Source organism: Thermobia domestica, chromosome 2 (assembly GCF_964235325.1).
Source record: "Thermobia domestica chromosome 2, izTheDome1.hap1.1, whole genome shotgun sequence".
Taxonomy (NCBI): Eukaryota; Metazoa; Arthropoda; class Insecta; order Zygentoma; family Lepismatidae; genus Thermobia; species Thermobia domestica.
This window is the reverse complement of record NC_137455.1, coordinates 373994731-374018826: the sequence shown is the minus strand read 5'-3', so window position 1 is coordinate 374018826 and position 24096 is coordinate 373994731.

Here is a 24096-nt window from a genome sequence, read left to right as displayed (position 1 = left end):
TAAGATGGTGTGTAACCAAGGGCGCCCATGTTGTGGTTTCCAAGGGGAGAAGTGTAAGCGACGTTTCAAAAATAGTTTCAAATTTTGCTGTAACTATTGTAAAAATTCTATTGGATTTTCGATATTCTGAAGTACAATTTCCTCTAGGTGGGGCGTGCGCCCCACTTGCCCCCCTGATGGGCACCCTTGTGTGTAACCAAACTTTATATTGGCCTCTGTAACTCTAAAACTAAAATTATATATTCACTTCAAACTCCAAACATCTTCGTCAATATCTGTTAAAGTTTAAAAAAAAAAAAGTTTTTCTTTCTTTATTAAACTACAAACTTCTCTATAGACATTAAGTACTTGTTCTAAAATTGTGCGTTAAAGTAACCGAGTTGTTGGACTATCTCTTCAATTAAAATAACAGATAAGTGCTTAAGTAAAATCTGTCAACTGTCAAGCATGTCACATCACATAAACAATTCACAGATATCACATAACATTTTATTTATGCCTAAATTTACCAAGTATCTCTTTTATATATATATATATATATTAAAAAAGAGTTAGTTATGTTTAAATCACTGAAACCTTTCGCAATCCACTCCAATTAAGATTTCATAGATAGACCATAAACGTAACCACATTTTTGATACTTACATAATAAAATCTTATGTATTGGTACCCAAGACAAGACAGCTTCTATCCTTCTATTGTAGACAACCATTGTGACATGATTTGTACCATGTTCCAGCTTCCTTTAACCATTAACCTCTAGCTATAATTTTGTCCACGAGACGAGATGAGACAAAAAATAAGGTTTTATCGTTTCGTCTCGTCTCATCCAGAATATTTTCTCGTATAGTTTTGTAAATTTATGTACGAAATTTTCAGCCCTGATTTTCTTTCTTAATTTCATCTCGAAATTGTCAGATTTTTTTCGACGTCACGAAAAATATAATGTAATAACGTTTAAAATCATATTTATTATTAGAATATCGTGTCATGGCTTGCGCCAAAATGGAATGGGTCAAGATTTGTGAATGGGTCGTAGGTCAACATGACGTGACCCACTCTGACCCACCGCCTTACCATAATCTACTCGACCCACTCTGTTCAGTGCATCGTAGACAGCGTCTTCTGAACACTGGTGAATTTGTCTACATTTTACTTTCAAGGCCCCCATGTTTCTTCCTTTTTCATGTGTTTCTATTTACGTACCTGAGATGAGTATATCTAAGTGGAGAAAGAACTTTAGGCACATTTGGATACTGATATTTGTAATTGTAATAACTGCAATAGGATTTACGACTTGGCTTTCGGAACACAGTAGAAATTTACAGTTTTTTTACAGTTTTTTTTAAAACGTTGGCCCACTTTACTTTGATTTGAGACTCAAATTTCATCCAATTTTTTCACTGAAAAAATATGCCTAATTCCTCATATGACAAACACTTTACCATTTTATATCGTAAAAGTCAGGTCCATCGGTGTTGTGACAGAGCGGTGCTTGAGCGATTGGACCGTAGAAATTCAAACTCCGATTAGTGATAATTTCACAGCCTTGTTTTATTACAAGTGTAAACTCTTTAGTCAGTGGGGGAGGAGGGTCAGAGTTGATGGCGATGGGTTTCGGTGGGTGGTGAGTCAGAGTGGATCACGGTGGGTCGTCGGTCAAGTTTTCATTGCGCCACGCCATCTCTGGTTTGTGCCTCTCTAAACGTTGATAAATGTTCTTCATTTTGTTCATACATTCACTACATCGATTTATAAATTTTTATATTATGAATCATGTTTTAGTATAAATATCCCATGAAATCTAAGATTTATTTCTCGTGTCGTCTCGATTCACGTCTCGAAAACGGGACGAAAATTTTAATGTTTCTGGACTCGTATCGAATTTAAAAAGATACGTTTCGTCTCATGAGCATCAGTACCTATATGGACACCTTACGTATAAGTACCATCATACAAGGGCGCCGATTTCTCTGTAAATTTGGGGAAGGGGGCACTCAGACGCAGAAGGTATATATACAGGGTTTTCATAAAGTCTGGACGGATTTAATTTGCTTATAATTTTCATAAAAATGCTCATAATGAAATCAAATAAAGTGCAAACGGTAGCGGAAGGATTAAATTTTTAGTTGGCAACACTGTTAGATAAGCGGCAACTCTGAACACGTTGAGAGAGGGAGAGGGAGGGCAAGGGTCAGTTTCTTACCAAATTCCATCTATTGTTGTTTCAATGTTGACTGTTAAAAGTAAGTTGTAAGCTGAAAGTGGCATGCTAAATTCTTGGAGACAGGAAGCGTCCTGGACCGTCCTCGAAGTGGGAGGCCGCCAAAATCGCCTGCAACAGTGAGCAGGGTAACTATCATCAACAGCCCACGCCTACGCGAATGTGTGGACGTAAATGGCGCCCAGTTGGAGGTGTGGCGGTGAATGAACTGAGCTGGTGCAGATTACAGGTAAAAATTTAATCCTTCCGCTACCGTTTGCACTTTATTTGATTTCAATATGAGCATTTTTATGTAAATTATAAGCGAATTAAATCCGTCCATACTTTATGAAAACCCTGTATATGAGGATGTTAAGACAAATTGCATTCAAATTATGCCAAATATTGTATATTCATAAATACACTAGAGGGGCCCACATGAGCTTTGAGGGGCTCGGGTCCTCCCCGGCCAACCCAGAATCGACGCCTTTGCCATCATGGAAAGTTTACTTCGGTTTACTTAGGACAGTAGCACCTGCATATTTCCAAGCTTGAAGCGTAGGCTTATTTCACGACTGAGAACACATGTACATATATGAATGAGAGTAACATTATTACGATTCACTTTAAGATCTTATATTTAAGAGCACGCTGCATACTTTATTTAGTTATTTATTTATTTATTTATTTTAATATACAAAGTATTGGTATAAAGGCAACATTAAGGACTGTTGTATAACGTCAAATAGAAAGGGTTTCACGAGAAGATATCTGAGACATTTACTCGTAGCCATTAAAGCAAAGATTCTAAAGACGAAATACATACACACATGATAAACAACTTATATAAAAGTGGTAAATAACTTTAAACACAGATGCATATTTATTTGGTTCATATGAACAGCCAAAAAGGCACAGCAAACAAGTGAAAACCACTGCAAACTGGCATTTATTCTGTTTGAGTTAGTATATTATAATGTTTGTACGTGTGTGCACATGTGACGTTTTCTTTTACTTTTTTTTTCTTCTCCAGGAGGAAGCCATATGTAAAATAACTTCATTATTATTGCTTGTTTGTAAAAAGCACTTACGTTTATAACATATGCACACATACACATGTTTCATTGATGATGAATACAAAACCGTTCCTTGTTTCTTGTTTGGGTCAACTGACTCCACCTGTTTGCTCCGGCAGCGAATCAAGCCTCTTCACTTGGTAAGAAGGTAAAACACGAAGCAGCAAATAGATAAATGGAAAATAAAACAAACACAGCAGATGGAACGAAGAAAGACAAGAATGCTTCTTCTATTAAGGTTTTTTTTTTTCACATGTTGAAACCAATGACAGGCAAGCTTCAACGAAACAGTGGAAAAAGAAAGAATAAGAAAAAAAGAACTGGCTACACTGTGAACTTTTCAGAATGAGCTTTTTGCAGTTCAACGCTAGCTCGAGTCTACTAAAAGGTGAACAGCTTATCATTGCTTATGCCTCGTAGCTACGGAGGTACATTCGTGCTACCAAGGAAAATTATATTCCCATACAGCAGTGTTATTTCTACTCAAATTCGCGCCCTATAAAAAAAAATATATTAAGCCACATAGAGTACGAAACCCACATAATCCGCATATTTCTGCAATATTTTAAGTGATTTCAATAGTACCAGATTTCGTACCTAAACAATGGTGTTATTCAAATCATATATCATTAAGTTGACTTACTATTAATATTATTACTATATGATTATATTATGACTGTATATATTTATTACAAATCACAGGAAAATCAAGGGGCTCATTTCATATCGGTTTGCGTCACTACAAGGGAAAATGTGCATTTTCAGGCAAAAACCTAAAGTATGTGTTACAGTAACGAACTGCAACTACCCATCAGTAGATTTACATTCTCATTGATGAGATTTTGCAGAAGATTAAATCATGGCTCAATTGCAGCATGTCTTAATTCTTCCTTTAAAAGCTAAGATTATAAAAAACAGTAGCCTATAGTAGTAGTAGTAGCATTAGAGATAAAGATAGAATTATGAGCCCCAGGCGCACACCCAGAAATTTTTGTTGTGGTCCAAGCTTTGGAGGGTCCAATACCAGTGGCGGACTGGACACGTTGGCTACTTGTCAATCGCCAAGGGTCCGAAGTCCAAGGGGCCCCGCAGGAATCACGAGTCGAAAGACCTGAAGGCCTTGGTTGAATTTTCGCAATTGTAAATGCTTTCTTGAGTCTTTCTACCAAAAAGTTTGCGGGAGTCTATTTTCGTCTTTCCGAAAGAAGCCTTCGCGGGCTCCCCTTGCTCATACCAGTATGGCTCCGTGAGACAGTTAAACTTCGTACTTAGCAAACACCCCTTCGTTACGTTAAGTTTATATATATAATAATACCCGTTGAATACTACATAGACGTAATGACTTGTAGTATTGGACAGTGTCGGACTGCCAAGTTGAGGGCCCTTGGAGCGGGTCCTTAAAGGTCCCCCCACCCATATATATATGGGTGGGGGGACCTTTAAGGACCCGCTCCAAGGGCCCTCAACTTGGCAGTCCGACACTGTCCAATACTACAAGTCATTACGTCTATGTAGTATTCAACGGGTATTATTTTGTATCTGGTAAGAATTGTAAAATACTTCCACCCAGGGTTGGATTTAGGGGGGATGCAAAGGTGCACGTGCAGCCCCCCTTCGTTGTAAATATATACTACCTAAAATCAGAAGCTAGCAGTGAAAATAGCTAACACTTTCTGAAAATTTCTGCTGTCATGTTTCGGTTTGGGCTTAAAACAAAGGGAAGTTTTGCAAAATCGATAGTTTAAGTCAATTTTCTAAAAGTTGAAAGAAAAGGATTCACCGAGAACAGACACGTAGCACTTCCAGGGCATTTCCTCATTCACACCACAGGTGCCTAAAGACATTTAAAAGAAAAAATCAAATTCAATTCAAATGTAGTGGTAGTTATTTGTGAACCCTCTCAGAAAATCCTGGATCTGACCCTGCTTCTATCTATATTTTCAGAAAAAATGATAGAACTTGATTGTTTTCATGAGAGAAAGAGTACCGATGAACTGTAAGATCAAATTTTCATGCTACATCAATCATTTCCCTTATAAATAAGAATAGTTTTATCAGAAAAGTGTATAAATGTACCTAGGTATGTTGAGTTAGAAAGTATTTTGGAAGGGATCCGAACCCGGTAAACCAGGCCCGTGGCGAGCCCAAAAATGTAAGGGGGGCCGGGCTGAAGTTAGGGGGCCCGATCCAACCACATTATAGTTCATCACCATATTATAATTCATTTGCAAGCCTACCGTGAAAATTTTAGGGGGGAAGCAAAAATTTAGGGGGGACGGCCCCCCTAGACCCCCTGAATACGGGCCTGCGGTAAACCCCCGTGGGTGTACCTCCGATGATCCTCATTATATATATATATATATATATATATATATATATATATATATATATATATATATATATATATATATATATATATATATATATATATATAATTTAAAATATGAGTTTTAAGTTTTTTTGTTCACACTTTTATGAAGACTTAAAACTAGTGTTAAAATAGAAACCATTTTGAGTAGTTTTAAAAATTTGAAAGAAATTAAAATCAAAGCAAGTTACTTTATAGAACAAAATTTTGAACTGGTAATATGAGTTCCTAATAAAAATAAATAAAATTACTGGTTTATATAAATATGTAAAAAATATATTCATAAAATGATTTGATTCTATACAAAACATCTTAAATAAAATGTTTTTAGGTAAAGAAAAATCAATAACCATTAATTCATTTATAGCGAAGCCGTTAAAAAGTTACCACAAATCCAATGGGAAGTCCGTTAAAAATAAATTGAAAGGTTTGCTAAGAAACCATTTGATAGGGTCTAAGCTTTACCAGATTTCCTGTGTAATATCTACAGTCTGGTTTTATAAGCTAAATGATTTTTTATCAAACTTCCTAAATAAAAAAACTTATCCTGGTAAGAGGTTATTTTGTTTACTAATTTTATGATTTCTAATTAAAATTCGATATTTTATTTTAAAAAATATATTAAAAGTGCATATTTTACTCTTATGCACTACCGTTACTATCGCTGATTCCATATTTTCCGCCCTATACCGTGATATACCGCCATATACCGTGATCATGGACTTTCTCTGGGTACCCTCGTTTCCTCCCTCTTTCTCATTCCACCAACTTTTCCATAATCATTCACTTGATTTGATCATCTAAGGGGCACCATCGTGAGAGGTTAAGCAAAAAATTTATTTCCATTTTCTCTGACATATATACAAAGGAGACAGCACACTTTTCAGTGTAGGTTAGAGATTTTGTCTCTCTGCTGGCTGACTTGCGTTCTTACGTATAAGCGCAATAAGCTGAGTGTAATTACCGTTAATATTTCAGTTTAGAATTTTTACCCACAAGAATATCCCCATCGACACTACTATTTAAATACGTGAAGCAATTCGTAACTATATTTTAATGAGGACAGCAACATTTTATTATGCTTGGTATGTGAAGACAGTGTTTGTGCAAAGGATGAATATATATATATATATATATATATATATATATATATATATATATATATATATATATATATATATGACATTCTGGAGATTAATACCACGTGACATAAGAAAAGAGCTAAGAATAAGTCAAAAATTAAATCAACAAAATTGATTACAAGCAATATAGGCCTACTGATAAATGTTCCAAAGATGTGTTTAGCACTAGTTAGTTCCAACATAACGGTGTGGAAATTGAATAATATGTACTTTCGGGCTTTTTTACAAAAATAATAAACCAAAGAGTGCTGAACGAATCAACATTGAACAAGAATTTGCCAAATTTTTTCAAGATGTAATTTGTTATATTCGGGATAGATTGAAGCACGAAAATACATCGACTTCTATAGACGAAGCCTCGAATAGTATACAGGCCCGCAACCAGAGGGGGGATAGGGTGCCTGGCCCCTCCAGACCTCGCTACAAAAATGCTACTGTTTTTAATACAAAAACATTTGTAGGAGAATTTTTAATGCCTTGCCCCCTAACATATTCATGCCCCCCCCCCCCAACCACTGAGGCTGTTGCGGGCCTGATAGTAAGTTATATATCAGGACAGTGGGTTTGTAGTGTTGTATGGTGCTATGAAAGCAGGCAGCAGATCATTTCTTCTTAGTATACAAATAACTGACCGAGTCAATCATTCCACTGTTGTCAAAGCTTTCAATGACTCGCTCGGTTTCTTGTGGCCGGAATGGATAAAGTATGACAATGTATACTTATTCCGCAGTGATACTACTTCATATATTGTTAAAGCGGCAACTGGACTAAAAGTTCCTTACACTAAATTAGTCCCTCTGACATGCTTTGCTCACGATTTAAATCATGTTGCCAGACTCTTAGAAGTCATGTCCCCAGCGTGAAGAGATTTTAAAGCCAGCCGCCAATTAGGATTGAAAAATTTCGATAACTGCTTCCTCAGCCAGTTTTAAGTCGACGGGGTACGTGATTGCAAGGTCTTCATACTACACGGAATATTTCAGTGACCTGAAAAAACTGTTTTAGATTCTTTGGATCCCGGAGATTCAGGAATGTTTTACTGAAAATCGCATCCAAAGGAAGATACAGTATATCCAGGCCCGTATTTAGGTAAGTGTTATTCTGTGCTCGAGAATTAAAGGGGGCGGCAAAATTTTGAATTTTTAAAAATGAATTAAAATGAAATCTTTGAAGTGTTACGTCCCACAATTATGCCGGCGAGGCTAAAGGAGACAATGAGGGTGAGGATGAATGAAATGGTGGAATGAAGAAAGTGGGAGGAAACGGAAGAACCCCGAGAAAACTCACGTACACGGTGTTTGTCCACCACAAAGCACACTTGGCGCGAGCTGGGATCGAAGCAAACATCCCATGCACCACAGGTGAATGCTCTAGCACTGACCCACCACGATTCTCAGGTTTATTTTAAAAATTCACAATAAAGTAATATTTAAAACTAGCAACATCCAGTCCCGCACAAGCGTAAGAAAATATGTTAATGTGTTTAATTCGCTCTAATTACAGTAGTTTGTTAATTAGCTAGTTGATGTTATTACTTTTAAAATTCATCCTCTCCCACCCTACCGAGAGGGGGTGGGGATGAACTTGAAAACCATGAAAACTGATATCGTTAAATTGATCAACCTCGAAAACTATGAATTCAACACTAATATTTGTTTTTTTTTTTTTTTTTTTTTTTTTTGATTACTTTTGAAATCTCGCCCCCTCCCTGGAGAGTGAAGTATGACCTTGAATTTGAATTGGACTAAAACTGTCATTATTCGTCTCAGCGACTCCAAAAACTATGAATTCAACTTTAATATTGTTCGTTTTCGGTGGGGGCGGCGGCAAAATATTTAGAACACAGGGGCGCACAATATATAAATACGGGCCTGAGTATATCCATTACCACTTCTTCAAATTATCCGATTGTACAAATATCTGGAAGCTTGAAATAATTTCTTACAACATTCACTTTCACTGATAGAAGAAATTTCAGTAACATTATCTTCAGAGACTCATGGTGTTGCTAGAATTGCGTTCGACAAGCTCAGTCAAATATTGCTAAAAATCCTAGTTACCAAAAACTGTAAAATTTCGAAAAAGTTCTCCAATGAAGAAACAGATGCTGAAGAGGAATTCACCGAAGAAAAACTGTGTTGTTGCTTTCACATGCTTCTGTGATGTCATGCAGCATGGAAAGAAAATTTTCACTGTACAAAACATTTGTCAGTAACAGATGCAGGAGCTTCTTACACAAGAAAATCCCAGGACGACATCATTATATAGAGTAACATCCACGAATAAGGTAAGATTTCACAAATACAAACACAAACACACACACACACACACATATATATATATATATATATATATAGTCTGTCACAAAAAAATAGCACCACTTTGAAAAAAACTGTTATATTGTTAATTGCAGTCCTATTTTGCATATCTCGTTGGTCACACACTGTTCAACTGATCTTTTAATAGTTCTCCAATGTTTGTGTTGTACTACTGTAGTACATATATGAACATTACGTGAAAACACTGAGTTTTATCCATCAAAAGACCTTGTAATCCAGAAATTAAATTTAATGCATATATTTTATCATCACATTTTTTATGCAAAGTTTATCGCTAAACGGTAGGTAAATCATTGAAAGTAAATGAGAAAAGAAAATTGTTTACACCACAATCTTTATGACATTTCAGTCTTTTGTTACAACGCCATGGGCACCTCTTAATGCTGCAAACCAACGGGATATGATGTTTACAAGTGTTTCACTTAATGTAATATACAGTTCGAGGTGCCAAATTCGAACCAGTTCCTCAGTGATTTGTCTCCTAGACTGATGTATCTTCCTATGTCCTTTTTCTGACATAATATGCCACAGATCCTATATAGGATTCATATCCGGAGAATGTGGTGGCCACCATAATCTTTGGAAATTCATACCTTGTAACCAGTCCGCTACACTCCGTGCTCTATGACAGGGCGCATTGTCGTCTTGGAAGATAAATCATCTCAAGTTAGGACCTGAAAAATAGTCAACAGATGGACGTAGTAACTTTCAGTTCAGAATGTCAATGTAATATGCCGCATTAACGTGTTTATTCCAGATTTTAATTCATCCCACTCCATTTGAAGTAAAGTATCCGCACAACATGACACTTTCATTAAATTTCCTTCTTTTGGAAACTAACTTTGGCCGTACGTTTTCTCATTTTTGTTGAGGACGGAAATGGTTAGATTTCCGTGCACATGCCTTAAAAGAGGGAAAAAAAGAAGAAGCCTAGATTGTTTATCATGATTATGAAGTTAAGATTGTAAATTGGTGATTGATGCGAAATCTTCATGTCTTTAGGTAGAAGTTAAAAATATGTTGTATTAGAGGAAACGGCTTAATTATTTTAAAAATTAAGACATAGAGTAATATAAGGTGAAAGAATAACAAATGGCGCAGTCGGTACTTTTCTCATCCAACATTTCATTCCACTGTAATTTCCAACAGTCATAAGCTTCTCCTCATAAAAAAAAAAAAAGTGTCACCACTGTTCATTACTCCATGCACTGTGTCTACTCACGAACTCGCTTCTAGCGTTTACATGTTTATCAGTTAAAACTGGGTTCTTTCTTAGAGTTTTCTTATGTAACCTTTTTTCATTAAATCGTCTGACAACAGTCATCCAGCTGATGTTATAACCTGCGTTAGAATAAATAGCCGCTGCATTTCATGCTCCTGGTAGCTCTGCACTGAGAAAAATAAGTGGTAACCTAGTGGAGGTTAATGGACAATTTAGCTGCTAGAACCAGTTAATAATTTGTAACAACCCTTCTGAGACAAAAAAGGTTAATTTTACGAGGTCGCCGGTAATCAATCAAGAAAGGTTACTAGAAAATGTGTAGAAACAATCCAGTGTTTGGTTGCTATTAACCTATAAAATAGGTTAGAAGAAGGTAACCAATTCAAGAAGGTTAATTTAATTTAAAACACTGTGTTGTTATCAACCGATTTTCACACAAGGCAAATTTAACCCTCCGAAACTTGTTTACTGGTAACACTGCATTACTAGAAGTACAAACAGCAAGGTCGCCATTTGCAATTTTAAGAACGAAAAGTTTTAAGAATTATGAATACATCCGAAGGAATAGGAAAACAGTTATTAAAATATGGATTCTACATAAATTAATAGAGAAATGTGAAGGAAAGTTTATTTACGGAGGTTTATGCATATTCTGAGATTTAAATGAATAAAATGTTGTGACATGTTTCTAGTACAAATATCCACACTAGATGGTAGCACTACTAGTTATGTAATTGTCGTCAAATAATTCACACACTCGTAACAATAATTTTGTAATGTGTTCAGGAAACATAATGCGTTTTACGTTGCTTTACGGTACAAATATCAAAATCCTTTTACGTCTTTGCTTATAGGGAAGAGTATCACCCAAACAAATTCTCACTGTTAGTTGTTAAATACTTGTGATATTGGTAGCTTATAAGGGTAGGGCGTTACCCTTTAAACGGGATGATGAAAAAGAAAAAAATGTACATACTACAAATGAAAATAAATTTAGGTAGTTATTATCTATTTTAGTATTGTATTTTTTGATGTGCTCGTGGCTGAGTGAATATCTGTTACTGTTATTTATTTAATAAGTCATACTAATCAAAGTACACGGTTAGGAAGTTGTCGCACCCTGTTTCGTTAACCGAGCAGTCGGTTATTCCAACATACTAACAAGGTTACCGGTTACAGGCTATGATTGATAGTGGTAACTACGTGATCGGTTAGCGTACCCCTGTGAGTTATTACACTGTAACCTAGCAATGTTAACCTGTAACGCAAGGTTACGATCACCTTCTCTCGTTAACCTTTTTGGCTTGGCTGCTGGGACACACGACTCTGTTGTCTATATATTGACAAACTAACTTGGTTACTGTCCACCTTTTTCTTGTTTACTAGTAACCTTTCTTTTTTTTGCGTGTGTCTCGTACAACCAAGCGAAATATCTCTCGATCCAATCTCGCAGTCGTTTACATTTTCTACCACACCGTACTCATTCAGAAGACATACCATACTTTCCGTGTTTCTGTATTATTGTAACAAGATAATATGATGTATACCTTGATCTTCGGCGATTTGACAATTTGAGTAGCCTCAATTCGCAGTGTCAGAATTCGTTTTTGTTTACAAAGGCGTGTGTCACACACTTTTCTCGTATTTCTAGGGAATAATGAGATTCTTCAGTGTCTTATAATATACGTGAAGCACTTAAAAACGAACATTCAATAACACATAATTTTCATTAAAATTTGCACTTTACACCGCACCAGAAAAGCAAACAAAACAAGCATTTTAAGTCTCAACCACACTTACATATATTGAGTATAGCGACACCAAACGGAGAGCATCTGAACTACTGTAACGCAAAATATTGCTCTGATCTTACAAGGTTGTTCACCAAGTAGATAACAGTATGTCACGGAATGGCTTTTAACATAGCAACTATAACGATACCCTTGCGGTTCCTCTGAGTGGTGCTATTTTTTGTGACAGACTATATATATATATATTACCCGATTTGATGGGTTAAATTAAGTAAAAAAAATAGTAATATGTTCGGTTAATCAGCCACTTTCCTCTATTACTAAAGCGCTCTCCGACCTGGTTCATTTTCGATCATTTTTATGTTTTTCTCCCCTCCTCCTCCCCTATGTTGCATGACTGAATTTAGATTTAAACGGCATCGGAAGTGTCACTGTTCATCTCAGTGACATCGAAAACCATGGATTTGACACTGGATTGGCCATTTTCGATCTTTTCCACATTTATAATCTTTATCCCTCCCCAAGTTGCGGTGATGAATTTGGATTTAAACAGGATCGGACATATCGCAGTTCATCTCTTTGACCTTTAAAACTATGGATTCGACACTAATATTGGCCATTTTTTATCATTTTTATGTATTTCCTCCTCCCATCCCCCAAGTTGCGGGCTGAATTTGGACTAAACGGGATCGGAAGTGTCACTGTTCAACTCAGCAATCCCAAAATCTATAGATTCGACACCAATATCGGTAATTTTTGATCATTTTAAAACGTATCTCCCACTCCCCGCTTCCTTCCCTAAGTTTAACCGTCAAAAAGATATAATCAAATCATCCAAGACCCGAAAACTCATCTGTATTGAAAATTTGATTGAGATTGGTCACGTGGTTAAAGAGTTATTAAATTTTATATATATAAAACTCCCCCTACCCTACCCTCCCCCTCCCATAACCTCTATCGTCAAAGTGAAATTATAAAATGTTTTCCAAACCCACACTTCATCGATGTTGTAAATTTGATCAAGATCGGTCTGGTAGTTCAAGATTTATTAGTTTATTTTTATCACGAAAAGTCTAATGATTACTTCAATTAAGAATATGCGGATAACTGTCCAAATAACCAGAATTCCATTGATTTCTGCAATTAACGAATATTCGAATGATTATTCGAAAATGAATATTTGAATGATTACCCGAATAACGAATATTCGAAGAAAAAACATTTGAGTGATTGCGTCTCAACAAGAAATACTTCAATGGTGACTCAAATAACGAATATTCGAAGATAGAATATTTGATCGCCCAAATAACGAATACTTGAACGATTACTCGAATAACTAATATTTCAAGAATATATATTTAAGTGATCGACCGAATAACGAATAGTTGAATGATTACTCGAATAACGAATATTAGAAGAAAATATATTTGATTGATCTCCCGAATAACGAATACTTGAATGATTACCGGTACTCGAATAACAAATATTCGAAGAAATAATGAGTGATCGACTGAATAACGAATATTGAATGATTACTCAAATAACGAATATTCGAAGAAGGAATATTTGAGTGATCGTCCGAATAACAAATACATGAATGATTACTCGAATAACGAATATTAGAATGATTATTCAAATTATAAATATTCGGAGAAAGAATATTTAAGTGATCAACGGAATAACGAATTCTGGAATAATTACTAGAATAATTAATATTCGAAGAAAGAATATTTGATTGATCGTTCGTATAACGAATACTTGAATGATTACTCCAATAACGAATATTCAAAGAATGAGTATTTGAATGATCGATCAAATTACGAATACTTGAATGATTACTCGAATAAGGAAAATTCGAAGAAAGAATATTTGAGTGATCGACTGAATAACGAATACTTGAATGATTACTCGAATAACGAATATTCGAAGAAAGAATATTTGAGTGATCGCCCGAATAACGAATACTGGAATAATTAATATTCGAAGAAAGAGTATTTGATTGATCAATTGAATGAGAATATTTGAATGATTACTCGAATAACGAATATTCGAAGAAAGAATATATGAGTGATCACCCGAATAACGAATACTTGAATGATTACTCGAGTAACAAATATCGAAATAATTTAAATAGCTTTAGTTTAAACTTAAAGCAATTTCTTGTTAATCCTTTGCCTTAAGACTGGGATGTGAAATGAGTAATTTCATTTCATAAATTCGCTCCACATTTACTCTGGCTGTAACACTGTTGCAACCTGTCTGTGTTGATGTGAAATGTGACGACCATAAGGCCATTACATTACGTCATATTAAATCATACATTAAGATAATTCATGTTTCATGTAGGAAATGTATTCTCCTAAAAACCTGTGCAAGTTATCAAATCGCTTCAATCAAGAGGTTATTATTGGTAGGAAAAAAGTTGTTAATACTTTTATAAGCCACTCATTGCTAAACACATGTCTGAAACATTGTTTGGCAATCACTTGTTCGCAGAACAGCTAAATAAGAATCTTTTAATTTTTTTTATCTTCTTTTCTTCGTCGCTTTGGAAAGTTGGCAACCCTCAACGCACATCACCGCTTCTGTCACGGTTCTATGACACGGCCTGACGTATCAGCGTCACGCAAGCCAAGGCTGTCACGAGAGAGCTTTTTTAAAAAAAAAATCAGGTAAAACAAAAAAAAATAGTAGAAAAAGATCCTTGAATGTGATAACAAACGATAGCTATTTCTCGCGAGGAAAGTCTGTTTATATCAGTGTGTGTGTGTGTGTGTCCATGGTTCGAACTCCGTCCATAACGCAACGAAGGAGAGGAAGGCAAGTTTCTGGACTGAACGTAAAAATGATTGTTATCAGAAAAAAGTTTGTAAGTTAACCCAAAAGAAGAAAAAGAACATGAAAAATAAAAGCTTAAGAAATTGATCTCAGAAAATGTTAAGGAAAACGTTTTCCGTAAACTAAAGACAGCCAATCAAATGATGACATTTAAAAGAACAAATAGGCGTCCATCTTTTAAAAACAAAGAGGTGACAACGAAACTATGGGTGATTACAGCCCGAATTTATTGTATTTATTAAGACTTTCGAGAACACTTGAAACTGTAATTAGTAACCCAATAATAATAATAATAATAATAATAATAATAATAATAATAATAATAATAATAATAATAATAATAATAATAATAATAATAATATAACCATATACCAGCCAAGTCTAGTACTTGAATATACAAATACAAACTACTGGGATCGAGAAATCGGAACAGATGTAACGGCACCTGCAGACCCGACATCACTCTTATCAATAAAATAGACCCAGAAATAACCCTCACAGATGTAGCAGTACCATTAACTCATAACATACGTACAACATTCAGTACGAAAATAAGTAAATATAAAGACCTGGGAGACGAAAACATAAAAAAATTATAGACGTGCCAGAAAGTTACAGTAAGGCCAATCATTATCTCAGCTACAGGAATTATCCCTAAAAGTACTGTGATACAACTTGAGCAGATAAACGGAGAACATCTCCTAACAAATCTACAAAAATCAGTAATACTAGAACCTGTCATATGGTCAGAAAGTTCTTTGGAGAAGAATAATTCTTCAAATAACACTAGTTAACAAATTTAAACTTTTTGTTTGTTACATCAGAAAAATCACCTGATCGTAAAGGAACTTTTTTGCGCTGAATTCGAATATGCACTCGGTTTCTCTCCATCACGTACAGTTTTCCCGTAACAGAGGGATTTTCGGGAAAATCCCTCAAAAATTTCCCTTTTTCAGATATTTTATTCCCCTAGCTCCTGTCCCCTTACATATAGTAACATAGAAATTATACCTAAGTATACCTTGATTTATATTTAATAAACCCTAAAAGTTTCGTAAAAATCGCTTTGTTCTTTCTAGAGAAATAAATATATTTGTATGTATACTGTGTGCACTGTTTATTGCACCTGATAGTAATGCTTTCAGATCTCCTGAGTTGGGGTAAAAACGATTTGCTTTATTACTACAAACACAGACATAAAAAAGAATATTTACAATAGTCAACAACAAAGCTGTCCTTTTACATAATGGAAATAAAAAACCATCTATACCACTTGCGCACTCAGTGAAGATTAAGGAATCCTATGACACCATGTCAACTTTGCTAAATCTTATAAATTACAAGGACCATTGTTGGCAAATATGTTGTGATCTCAAGGTAGTTGGTATTTTATTAGGACTGCAGTGCGGTTACACGAAGTACAAATGTTTTTTATGTTTATGGGATAGCCGAGCTGATGACAAACATTATGAAGTGAAGGAATGCGAACCTAGAGTGAATTACGTACCTGGAGAATGCAACGTCAAATACGCTTCTTTGGTAGATCCTAATAAGATATTACTACCGCCACTTCATATCAAGTTAGGACTTATGAAAAACTTTGTCAAAGCCATGGACACATCTGGTGAAGGTTTCAAGTATTTGCGAGATAAGTTCTCTAACCTGAGTGATGCTAATATTTCAGCGGGAGTGTTTATTGGTCCCCAAATTAGGAAATTAATGCTTGAAGATAGCTTTGACAGCAAGTTAAACAGTGCTGAGCTAGCTGCCTGGACAGCATTTAAGTGTGTTGTGAGCAACTTTCTAGGCAATAACAAAGCTGAGAGTTACACAGGAATCGTACAGGACATGATACAGAAATACAAAGAGTTGGGTTGTAGGATGTCTTTAAAAATCCACTTTTTGCACTCCCACCTCAGCTTCTTTCCTGCTAATCTAGGTGCTCTCAGCGACGAACAGGGGAAAGATTCCACCAAGATATAATGGCAATGGAGAAAAGGTACTAGGGACTATGGGATCCTTCAATGATGGGGGACTATTGTTGGGGTCTTGTTAGAGAATGCAACATTTCTTACAAAAGAAGGAAGTAGTGTACGTTTTTGTAACCCAATGGAAGTTTCATATATTGTGATAGTTTTGATTGTCTTTTCATGACCTTTTGGTACATTTGTATTATTGTTTATTGTAAATTGTCACACTTGTAAATTATATTGTATTATATTTTATATATGTGTTTGTGGTAATAAAGCAAAACGTTTTATCTCAACTTAAGAGATCTGAAAGCATTACTATAAGGTGCAATAAACAGTACACACAGTATACATACAAACATATTTATTTCTCTAGAAAGAATAAAGCGATTATTACGAAACTTGGAGGGTTTGTTAAATATGAATCAAAGTATACTTAGGTATAATTTCTATGTTAGTATATGCAAGGGGACAAGATCTTGGGGTGTAAAATAAACGAAAAGGGAAATTTTTGAGGGATTTTCCCGAAAATCCCTCTGTTACAGGAAAATCGTACGTGATGGAGAAAAACCGAGTGCATATTCGAATTCAGCGCAAAAAGTTCCTTTAAGAACAGGTATTTCCTTTTATGTAACAAAACCTTTGTTAACTAGTGTAATCTGCAGTTGCCAGAGACAGCTGTCAGATTACTAAACTGAAACCGGTTTAAACTGAGATACAGCAATAAAATAATAATAATAATAATAATAATAATAATAATAATAATAATAATAATAATAATAATAATAATAATAATAATAATAATAATAACAGACTAATAATAATAACGGCAAAAAGAAAATGAAATTGACCAGGTTCTATTTAAAGTACTATTCCGGCATTTATTTGATGAGTGAGGAAAATTCTGGAAAATCTCAGTCAGAGTTCGCTGTCGCAGCAATTCGAATATAAGACATCCTGACTGATTATAACTATCCTGTGTTCGTGTTCCTGTCGTCTCAGGGACTCCTGAACAGTTGAAAACAGAGAAAATAAAAAGTCAGAAAGTTTTAAATAAAAAGTGGTGGAGTAATTATCTCTGGCGTGTGGGAGCCCTAGTTCGATCCTGGCTTGCGCCAATTTGACTTTGTAGCATAACAAACACTATGTACATGGGTTTCCTTGGAGTTCTCCTCTTTCCTCCCACTTTTTGTCATTCTACCAATTCATTCATTCTCGTCATCACCATCTGCTATAAAAACCACTGGCAATTAGACCAGGGTGGTCAGTTCTGTTCGATCAATTCGTTCAACTCTAGTCACTCGCTCATTGGGTTTGGTCTTGATCGCGTTATATTGGAGAGATCAACATACTCTGTTTTGGTGTATCAAAAATGGAGTGAATCATGTAACATGGATATTACCCTTAATTTCTACTTATTGTACGGTACTTAATTACAGCGAGCAGCAATAGTTAATACTAAATTGTTTAACGCTAGATGGCCCAGTAACCTTTACAGGTTATCATGTCAGCTACTTTAAATATATTCAATGTCTGTAAAGGTCCATCCATCAGCTTGCGACTCAGCTTAATTCAAAATAAAAGATAGATTAGACCAATTGTTGCCTATAGACCAGCGTTTCCCAACCTTTTTCAACTTGCGGCACACTACGGGTGTTACTTGGATTCTCGCGGCACACTTATAAATATTATTATTTGTAAATATGAAATACAGTGGTATTTTTTCTGTGATTATTGATCTCCTTCTCACAGAAAAGAAAGCTCTATCACTGGTTTTCCCCCCGTGGTAAATCGTTATGCTTATTTTTCATTCTAATTTAAAAATAGAAAATTGCAATGAAATATTGGACTCAGGTTTTTAAAAATACGCTTTCTTTTTAAAAACTGGATCCAACCTACTACTAAGAAGGAAGATCACTAAATAACAAACGAACATACAAATCTCTTTTACTTTTAAAACACAAATGTAGGTAATTTGTCGAAAGGATTGAATGATATTTTAAATTTTCAAGTTACGAAATAGTCTGCAACAATAAAGAAACAATAATGGTCATAATGATAACAAATACTTTTTACAACATTAGAAATGTACAGAATAGTAATCCGGTATGAAACTTAAAATTGTAGATTCATAGTAGAGTTTCATAGTAATGTGAAACACAAATATACATTTTTTTCCCTACGTTTTGCAATTTGATTGCTATAAAATTGATAATTTTGTTTCGATTTCTCGCGGCATACCAGCGGCCCATTCACGGCACACCGGTTGGGAAACGCTGGATTAGACTATATTGTTATCAATCTGCGATAGTAGCATTAACTTTACCTCGTTTTCCTAATAAATATGACAATTGGTATAGTTACTAAAGGTAATTGATGCATTTACATTATTAACGGGTTAAATTAATCTTGGTTTAGCTGCAATTCAATATCATTTACAATTATGGTTAATATGATCAAAGTAACAATCATTACAAGTTACAATTAATTCTCAATTACAAGCTTTAACTACTCTTCATTACGTAGTCTCTTGATCTTCAGTAATTGATCTAGCAAACGATGATGTGGATCTTAAGATCAGTGAATATGTGTTAGTAGCAAGACCCCATTGCAAATGGCTAATGAGTTAGACTATATAGGGTGTTTCAAAATAACATTGACAACGTTTGGGAAGTGATTCCTGACACCAGGATAAGACCAAAAGTATAGACTAACCTGGGTGCACAAATGCTTTCTTTCGGAGTTATAGGCTGCCGAAAACATGAAAAAAATGAACTTTAAAGGTCCATATCTCTAAAACTATAGGACCTATCATAGTCGGGTCAAGACTTCACTTAGGAACTGATATGTGTCCTATCCAAAAATACGTTTCAGAATCCTAAGGTACTCACGAAGCAATTTTTATAGAGGGAATTTGGCTACGGTCATATAATTTGAAGTACACTCCAACTGCCTCCATAAAACGTGTTACGGATATACCACAGTATTCTGAAACATGGTTATTTGGATAGGGCATATACTAGTTTCTAAGTAAAGTCTTGACCCGACTACGGTAGGTCCCATAGTTTTGGAGATATGGACCTTTAAAATTCGTTTTTTTCGGCAGCCTATAACTCCGAAAGGAAGCATTTGTGCACCCAAGATGGTCTATACTTTTTGTCTTATCTTGATGTCAGGAATTACCTCCCAAACGTTGTCGGTGTTTTTTGAAACACCTTGTATTATTATTAAATTTTAAACTGTATTTTTTTTATTCATCTAACAGTAAGAGGGGCACACTCACTCTCTGAGTGGTAGAGCGTTTACCTCTGGTACGAGGAGTCCCTGGTTCGATACCCGATCAAGGAAGTTTGTGCTGGACATTATCATATACGTGATTTTTCTCGGGAGTACTCTCATTTGCCCCAACATTCTCGTTCCATCATTATTCACTTGCCTCGTCCTCTTTAGTCTAAGGAGTTAATCGTGAGACGTTAAACTGAAGGATTTCATGTCATTTCGTTTTGAGAATAAATACACTGACGTTTTCGAGAAAAATCTAGAAAAATGCATCTTTTAGGCTCTACAAAGTACGAACAATAAATTACAGTTTTTATTCTGCTGCCACAAATCGTTTATTTATTTATTTCCAGAGCATATAAAAAAATAAGTGGAGACACACACACTCCTAACAGAGACACAAATACAGTAGACTCCGAGTACCCGGCCTAATGTGGCGGAAGGACAGTCCGGATAACAAAAGAGCCTGATAGGTTGGAGTTCTATGAACTCATTAAGCATAGTCTAAGAACAATTTACGAATACGGTACTGTATGTGCTGTACAGTTATAATCAGGAACAGCAGCATGCGTACTGTATTGAGGTCCGTTACACACTGACGAAAGAATGAACAAGGAGCAGAACGCTGCTCTTTTCATGTCACAACTTGTATTTTGCACACGATACGCAAGAGGATCGCAGTAGATGCCCGCTTCCAATGCCTTGGTAATGTTGCCAATGCAACGCTTGCCTTCCTCATTTAATTATAGGGGTGGGCACGAGCGAGTTCGAGCGAGGTTTCTTTGAAACTCGACTCGACTCGAGACAGACATCTTTGAGCTCGACTCGAGAACTCGGTTCGAAAAATTTCCTGCAACTCGACTCGAGTTCGATTCGAATTTCGAGTCGAGTCGATCCAAAACGAGCCAATTCGAGCTAAACCCAGTGTGTAGTTCCAAGTACTTCCTTCAAGTATCCTACACAAACAATATCCGCCTTATGCAGAGTCGTTTCGACGTATGATTAGAGTCGTACTAAACTACTGACTACTGCAGGAGACTTATGTTAGTCGAACTCCTTAGTATGGCACTAATCGCGCTTCAAAACGACTCTGCATAAGGCCCTATAACTTTATCATACTACTACCACAACTTTATTATTATTATTATTATTATTATTATTATTATTATTATTATTATTATTATTATTATTATAACACCGTGTATAACAATGAAAGGCAGGCGGTTTGTATCTGAATACTAAAAACTAGTTGACTATCAATCCCGGTCGTCGAGAAGTCTTCAGGAGACAAGGACATCGGTCACGAGGTTCTGGGTTTGAGTTTCGGAAGAGCAAGTATTCGGGTTCGAGTCAAAAAATTGTTAAAAGTTATAGGCCACTGGCCAAACGTGTTCGAAATTGCTCGGCCCAGGTTTAGGATTGTCAACAGCTCGAACGGCTCGGCTCACAGCTCATTTACTGTCAAACCGAACCGAGAAGTGAGCCGAGCCAACGGTTCAACTAACCGAGCTGACTCAAACCAATGGCTCACCCGTTACTGAATTCTCTATGTCTGTATGTGTTATTTGAGAATTTTTGATTGTTGATAGAGCATTAAAAACTATCTCAAAGAAGTGATGGAATATTTCGCGTCACTCTTACTGTTCCAGACATATTGGTCAAAAAAAGTTCTAATTTCGGGAGATTTAAAGGGCCATATATCGGGAACCGTAAGTCATAGAGAGATGATATTTTGCAAATTTTTCAATTTTGAGCCATTCATTTTGAGCATGTGTGTTCATAAAACAACATATCATAGAACGTTTTAACAAAACTCTCAAACAAAACATGTGGATAAAATTTAGTACTCAAGGAAATTAGGTTTATAAATGGATAGATATATTACAAGAATATTGTTTAATGAGTATAATAATAAAGTATATAGAACAATTGGTATACTCTTAAGCCTGTAGAAATTAATAAGAAAAAATAATTATTTTAAGTTCGTTCTCACAATGCTGTTGGAGCATTGTTAACTAATTTTAAAAATAAAATCAGAGTCAAGAAATGAAAAGAAAATGATTAATCTATAAAGAAAAACTTGTTTTGCATAATAATGTCTTTCTTTTTAAAAAAATCTACGCTTAAGTGAGTGGCTGATATCAAATTATTGATGTTTGATAGCGAAACCTCCTTTGATAGGTGTCGAGCCGGTTTCTATTGTATCTAGAAGTGGGAAACCCTTAATATCACAACAGGAGAGGCTTTTAAGGAAAATTAATTTCTGTTTTGCACGCACCAGTGATTAAACTGTCCGACTTGTCAAGAAAACATAAGAACATTAAACCCTAAAACTTAATTATTTAAGAACATATGGACTCTCCATTTATTTAGACGCGTGTTTTTTTTTTTCTTTAATTGCGTAAACATCGCATATCATCATTTGACAACACTAAAAATATCGCATTATGTTGAAACAAATTCCTTCAAAGATCAGTAAAAATTATGTTATTTTAATTATTTCAGCAAGAAATCGTTCAGTGAATTTTGATTATTTATGATTATAAAGTTTTTACTTTTTGTATAGCAAACGGCCAAGCAATTTTAAATTGGAGTAGCAATTTAAAACTTTAGCATAGCAGCTCGGTAACGATTAATAATAATAATAATAATAATAATAATAATAATAATAATAATAATAATAATAATAATAATAATAATAATAATAATAATAATAATAAATTTACAGTATATAAATTAAAATGACTATGTTTGTGATTTCATACGTCTTGAGCCACCTGACCGATCTCGATCAAATTTTCAACATAGATAAGGTTCGGGCCTGGGATGGCTTTTATCTTTTCACTTTGACTGTGCAACTTAGGGGAGGGGGACGAGAGATATTTAAAAATGATCGAAAATGACCGATATTAGTGTCGAATTCATAGTTTTCGGGATCATTGAGATGAACAGTGACACTTCCGATGCAGTTTAAATCCGAATTCACTCCTTTATTTCCAAATATTAAACGTACTCTGCCCGTGCGAAGAACAGGTATCCTAGTAATAATAATTAGTGGTGGTCACAAAAACCGGTTTTTCGGTTTTCGGTTTTTCACCGAAACCGGTTTCGGTTTTCTTCAAAACTGGTTCGGTTTTCTCCGAAACTGGTTATCGGTTTTCTCCAAAACCGGTTTTGTTTCTCACCTGATCCGGTTTCGGTTTTCTTCAAAACCGATTCCTTTTTTTTTAATTTGTTTTATTTCTGACCAGAATGGTGTTTCGTTGTTCTCCGGAAACCGAATCCATTTCCACAGAAATAGTCTTATGTGTTTTCGAAAAGTTTTCACCGAAACCGGTTTTGGAGAAAACCGAAATGTCGGTTTTTATAGAAACCGGTTTTCGGTTTTTTTTTATAAAAACCGGTTTTGCCCATCCCTAATAATAATAACTAGCAAGCCCGCACGTCCTGCGCAAGCGCAGGACACTATTGTTGTCTCAATGATTAGATATGATACAAAATTTAAAATATTAATGGCTGGCAAAGTAGTTTTAATAACACGTTAATAATATCTTTAATTAAGAATTTGTGATACTCGAATTTAAGACGTCCTCGAATCTAAGACGTACCCCGATTTCGCTGGGTTAAATTAAGGAAAAATAGTATATGTTCCGTTTTTACTATTACTAAAGCGCTGGGGGGCGTGGTGGCTCAGTGCTAGAGAGTTCACCTGCAGTGCTTGGGGTCCCTGGTTCGCTCCCAGCTCGCGCCGTGTGGTCTTTGTGGTGGACAAATACTGTGCTCGTGGGTTTTCTCGGGGTTCTCCCGTTACTTCCCACTTTCTTCATTTCACTCATCTCTCATCATCGCCGTCTCCTTTAGCCTAACCGGCATAACCGTGAGACGTAAAACTTAAAGATTTCATGTAA